Source organism: Indicator indicator, chromosome 24 (assembly GCF_027791375.1).
Source record: "Indicator indicator isolate 239-I01 chromosome 24, UM_Iind_1.1, whole genome shotgun sequence".
Lineage (NCBI taxonomy): Eukaryota > Metazoa > Chordata > Aves > Piciformes > Indicatoridae > Indicator > Indicator indicator.
The window spans coordinates 6610776-6617519 of record NC_072033.1 but is presented as its reverse complement, the minus strand read 5'-3'; positions in this window follow the sequence as shown (position 1 = coordinate 6617519).

Genomic DNA, 6744 nt, shown 5'->3' with positions numbered 1-6744 from the left:
AGGTTGTTAGCGACATTCATTTTTACCACAACTTGGAAAGAATGCTTTTGTATCGTATGCCAGCCTTCACAGGGACCTTTACTGCTGCTTCCAAATGCCAACACAGTGCTAGCACAGAATCTGTCTTTTCTCGAGGAAGTGATGAAAGAATGATTCTGAATTGCTAAACAAGACCTTGTTAATCTCACGGGCTGATTAAATTTTTCACATGCCAGCACCCAACTGCTACATTATGTTCAGGGTTTCATTTTCAAATCCAGACTGAATATGAAGAAATCCAAACTTTATTTGGGATGCAACCTCTGACTTGCCAACATAACCTCGAAGCAGATTCCTTCAAGATGCAGGAGATTTGTAATACAGATTGTGATTTTTCCACCATAAAATTTTGTAATAAGAAAGGCAGAAAGAAAGGCAGAAAGAAAGGCAGAAAGAAAGGCAGAAAGAAAGGCAGAAAGAAAGAAGGTATGCATCAAGAAAGCCATGAACTGTCAGGTCAGCAACTTCACTGTGGAATACTATGATAATCCAAATAAAACAGTCAGCACATTGGCAGGGTATTGAGAAAAATCTTTGTGAGCATCTGCCAAATCATGCACACTGATTTTTTGCAGTATGAAAAACTCTGAACACAAAATTCATAGAACAGATTAAAGGGCAGCAAGAAAAAAACTGCCGTAGTTCAGCTGCAGAGCCAGATTTTTTCTAGCCTGCAGCTAAGGCTAGAAACAAATGCTAATGACTCAGCTGAGCTTCAGCAAGAGACCCAATGGGGTGATGTATTCATATTTACCAGTGTAAGAGGCCTATCTGCACATAAATTATAGTTTATTGTTTCCCTAAAGACTGTCAAGTTTCCATCCAAATATGATAGAAATGGATCACAGCTCCAGTGTGACTGTAGCAGGACCTGCTTGCAGCAGCAGGTGTAGAGCTGGGTAGCTACGCATCACAAGGGACACAAAACACTCTGATGGAGAGGTGCCAACATTCATCTTCCAATGAACACAACTCTTCCCGAGGGATGCTGCAGTTTTTTAAGGTATGACCAGTGCAGCGAGTCTTGGGGTGACCTAGAGCACTCCACCTTGCAGGTCCTTTGCTGATTTTATCCATCTGTTCAGGTTTAGCCTTAAAATTGATCAAAATATTTTAACAGGATTTCCATGCTCAGATTATCCATTTAAACTGTGGAAACAATAAATGCCTGTTAGATGAGCCTTTTTAACAGCTTTCAACTGAGAATACAGCAGTCTATTATTAGCTACAGTTAGGAAGGCACCACAAGCCTTGCTTCTGGCTCCTTGGGATGAGGAGGTGTCAAGGTAGGCAGCACAGAATGGAAAAAGCAAGCATCTCCTAGAAGCTGTCCTGTTTTCAGAGCAGTACCTGGAGTGGTATTTCAACAGCATCATGTTTTGCCGTGAGGATGACAACACTCCAGGGTATTCTGGTGAAAAGGAGGACCCCACACAGCCCTGACTGTTACAGGTGTTAGCCTTTTTGAGTTTGAAATAGCACACTTTCCTCAAAATTTTGTCCATTTCAGTAATTAAAATATCTTGGTGGCTCGGCCTTTCAATACATAAGCTCCTCTGCAGCTACTTAACTTTAAAGGGAATTTACAAACTTCTTATGCAAGGGCAGGGGCATTTTACAGGAGAGTTAACTTGAATCTTATTTACAACAAACTACTGGTTGATTAATTTTTCCAGTGATGTCTTCCTTTCCCAACTGTTTTTTCCCCAGGCAAGTCATCGGGGTTAAAAAAAACCACAAACTACTGTGTTAAAACAATCAGTGAAAGTCATACTTGGCAATGAGACCACACCACGTATCCCTACTGTGATGTACTTGGTTGTGGTTTTAAACTGGTAAAACAAGAGTTTGGGAGATTGCACCAGTGATAAAATGGGGAATAGAGATTAGTGTCTGTAGATGCTCAGTTATCCCCAGATTTTGCATTTGGACTTTGACATGAAACATATCAGAGGTTGTGTCTATCACAACAGGGTTGGGATTACCTTTCTTTGGAACACTAATCTCCCTTCTGAACAGAGAAAGAAAAAAAAAGGCATTTAAACATAAAAGACTATCTTTTGACTGGAAGTAGTAAAGATAAATGAAAGAATGGTAGCCAAGGGTGAAAGTATTGAAAGCATACTCTGAGTATTTGCTGCATCATTAGCACAGGACATTTAAAATCTAAAACACCCTCTCTCAGCAGGTTGCTAAAAGTACTGTGGAATTGGGAGAATGAGTCAAGTTTAAAATCACTGGTTTTTTTCATTTCTAATCAAATACACTTTTGTTGCATTAGGATACTAATGTATACAAGGATACTAATAGGATACAAAAATTTTGTTTTGTTTGAGAATAAAATACACTTTCGGATAAGTGTTATTCATCATCTGTATGCTTTTATTCAGTTCTAATCCAGAGATTAAATGAATACCCTAGAGATTTTATTTTTTTTTCCACCAGCCTCCTTCCATGGGATGTTCAAGTTCTTGCTCAAAAGTTCCTGGGTATTAGTAAGTATAGGTATCCAATCAGCAGATAAAGGGACACAATACAACATGTCACAGCCACAGAGATGAAGCTGAGTATTTTCAGGTTTGTAACCACCTCTGGAGCAGCATTTCTTTATGCTTAAACAGAGAAGTCGCATAAATAAAATCACTTAAATATAGAAGCCCTTAAAGGAAGGTATTACATTGATTCTCACTTATCCTGGTGGTTTCTCTCTGCAGACTTTCAAATAAAAGCAGCAAACAGTTATGTGGTTGCTTCACAAAGATCCATGAAGTGGTACACGCATTCTATCCTTGCCTGCAGTTAGGCACTTTTGGAACCTCCGTCGTTTATCTTTATGCATTAGGACAGAATAAACCTATTTTTAACTCTGATCAGTGGATTACAACAGAATGTTTGGTTTGATCCTTAGGTAACATCATAATCGCAGTGAAAATCCAAGTACAGCTACATTTTAACTCTGATGTATGTTAGTAAAATTTGGCCAGAGAATTAAGGAGAATAGCTGCTGACTCCAGACTCCCTGCATGAGGCCTTTCAGATGGGATTTATCCTAAGGAAATACCATCTGTCCATATCCTAAACAACAACAAAAAGTTATGGGAATGTATTTTACTATTATGGAACAAACAGGTGTCACAATGGATGCAGGCTGCTTCTCATTCCATAAGCACATTTTAGCAGGCATTTAGCATTTCTCATCGTGTAGGCACATTATCCTACAGGTCAGCATTCCCCAAAGTCAATGTAGCATAAATCCTTCAAGATCTCATTCTGAAACCAAGAATCATGATCATGAAAAGTCATGTTCCTTTCTTTTGAGAGCCAGGACTTCCTACTAATAAATATTCTGCTTTAAGAAAAAAAAAAATTCCTCACCAATTTTCATTATTCCTCTTTAACTTGTATGTGATGCTGGTTTGTGTCTCAAGGACAGCAAAGTGACCCTTTCAAGAAAGCAGCTAAATCTCCAAAATCCCTGGATGAGCAGGGAGTTGTACACCAACTTCAGAGGGCTACTTGTTACTTACAACAGAGGACTCAAACAGCAGTCTTTAAGCTTCGTAACACAGCACTGGAAAAGGCTTCATTTTTCAAGTTTCACATGCAGCACTCCTACAAGGCCATTCCTGAGGTTCTTATAGGAGAATACAGGAGACCTTTGACTGCACATCTTTACAGAACAGTGGCACAGTATCATTCTTTTCTCAAAAGCCACTATTAAGTGTGGCACTTGTATGAACAAGAAAAGGCTTGAAAGCGAGCAATGCAGAAGCTTCTAGAATGTAGAGGTTGGCTTAAGGTTTTGGCTTTTGAGAAAACAGCAAGGAGAGCTTTCTTTCCAATACACAAAGTGACAACCTGAAGACTGGAGTCTGTCAAAGCTGACATGTGAGGGAGCACAAGCAGACAGGGCATTTTCTACTGCAAAGTGAACAGAAATATTTCCAGCACCTGGTTTCCAAACTCCTCAGCCATTTCCTGTGAGCCTGTATACTCTGCATTTGGGAAGGAAGATGGGCAGGCATTAAAAAAGGCATTTGCACTGAACTCATTCTGCCACATCACAGTTCCCATCCCCCAGTGACCTGCCTCCTCAGGCACTGCCTTCAGTTACAGGTTACTAAATCAAGAGCAGAAGCCCCTTAGGATCAGACCTCCTTCCTCTGAACAGGGAAACAGTGGCCTAAGGGCAGCCCTACTTGCAGAACACTGGCTATGTGGCTTAGGAGGCTGGAATATTAATTCTGAAAAAAATACCAGATCACTCTCAGCTGTTGTTAGCACAACAGTTATGAAGCCTCATAGATTGGATTAAATTGTTTTCCTTACTCCCAGTTGAAAGTGATTAAAGGGAAGTCCCCTACAGCTGAACTGAGCTCAGTATTTTGAGTGCAAAACTTCACAATATACTAAATGTAGAGCACATTCTGGAACACTCAGCTTAGTACTGCCATACTGCCAAATACTTTTGAGGAAACACAGGAAAAAAATGCATTAATTTACTAAAATATTTGTGGTAATTTAAGCAGAGTCAAATAAAATAACGGGGAGAAAAACACTTCATAAAATCTGCTGAAATGTATGGCATGAAGCCTGAGCTAAAGTACACTCATATTGATATTCAGAAGCTCCAGCTCATTCCCTTTTACTCAGAAGGCTTCTTAAAATCAAAAACAGAACTAAAAAGTTCAAAGAAAGAATCCAAAAGGGGGAGGTGTCTTGTAGACAAGTCTCATCCTATCTGAATTCTTTGCAGGACATTTTACTATCTGTTGAACAGAAGTGTCATATAAAGTGACATAATTACATTTTATATGTCATCATTCTTCCTAGCCGTTGCTGTATCAAGCACAGAGCAGACAACAAGTGACTGTAATGCTTTAGAAAAAAACCATACTTATCTAGAACTGACTTTGGCCTACCTAGAATCCACACACTGAAGTCTTCCCTCATGAAGCTGTGACTACACAGAACTTTGCCAGAAGAACCTTTTCTTACATAGCATGGCTATTAGGTCAGATGCATTTAAGAGTATTCTAAGAGAGGTATCTATGGCAAGGCTCATTAACTGAGGTCCATATGAAACACAGCATTATCAGCAAACGAATGCCACAAAACAGAAACATCAGTTCTAGTCCCATCCAAAACAAAACTCCTCAGCAGTAGTGAATAAAGGTAGGCAGACGATTCATACCACTATCAGTGTTCTATCTATTTTCAATATAAAATGTTTGGTAAGCAGTTTCTAAGTTGTAAGAATTTGCAATACAAAGCCTCAGCCTAGCAAGTTTCTTTTAATTTTTAAATGTACAGCATTTTAGTTCAACAAACGTAAAAAAAAAACCAAACCAAACCAAAACCCAAAAATCCCCAAACAAACCAACCCCCCACAAAGAAAACAAAAAAACAACCCCCCCAAAAACAAACTAACAAAAAAACTTTACAATTTTTTTTCTACTTATAATGATCAAAACCAACTTGATTCAATAAATGTATGCAGTTAATGTGGCCCAACTGCTTTTGATAATGCAACTAAAATGGCGAAGACATTTAGCTTCAAGCCCCAGCAGGTGCAGTAACTGCAGTCACCACACGTGCTGCCAGGAGGTGTTCAGAAAGTGCCGCTACAGATCACCAGTGCCGCACGCCCTTCACGGCCGCATCAAACGCCCTCACCTGCCGCTCTACCGTACCAGGTTTTGTTGCTAGAGGGAACGTTCTGCTTTAGAAGTACTGCCCCCCAAAAATGACTGTGTGAGGCAAGGTTATGACTCAAATTACAAGTAACCAAGGAAACTGAAAAGTAGAGACTTAGACTTTGAAATCATACTGACCTGTTGTGCCAGGTTTCTTGTCATAATCATAACTTTAAGCTCCCATCGATACAGTTGCACTAACACACTGTGGCACAAAGAACAAAATGTACTCAAAGTTACTTTTGAATTTCCTTGACCTTGCCAGGTTTTCACATCCTCCACATTACTAAATAGTAGTTATTTATATGTAATTGATAACCATTGTACAGTTACTCCATAGCTTTACAATACTGCCCGTACTAGATCACAAGCATTACAAATCCTATTAAAAAAACAAAAACAAAACAAAACAACAAACAAGCAGCCCCTGTAGTGGCATACAAGAATAAATTAACAAAAAAAAAAATTTAGTATTACCATTTATTGGTGACAAACACTACGTTTTACTTACATTCCATGGGGAGAAAAAATTCCAGCGTAAACAATGAACTGAAGCAGTACTTAACTTGCAAGGCTATCGTGCTTTACCTGGACCATATGCAAAAACTTTATTGCGCACGCGTCGGCACGCAATAACACAACATCAAAAGCAACACAGTTTTATATATAAACATAGGTAATTTTTTTTTCAGCCCTACATGGAGATGTAATTAAACAGTATAAAGCACTCAAGGAAAATCAATCTGCGGTTTTATATGCACTACATTGAGATCATATCCTGTAATGTAGTGAGCTGTGTGCCGTCTATACACACAATCCTTAAAACAGAGCTCAGAGATCATTTAAAGTCACGTTGCATTCGAGTTCCCCTACTCCCCCACTCAAGAAAATTAGAAATTAACCAAAAATGATCAAAGTTTAAAATTCCTAGAGCGTTTTAATTCATTCAACCGTTGGATAGTTAAGCTAAGTTCGCAAAAAAAATAATAATATATATATATCGGACTGT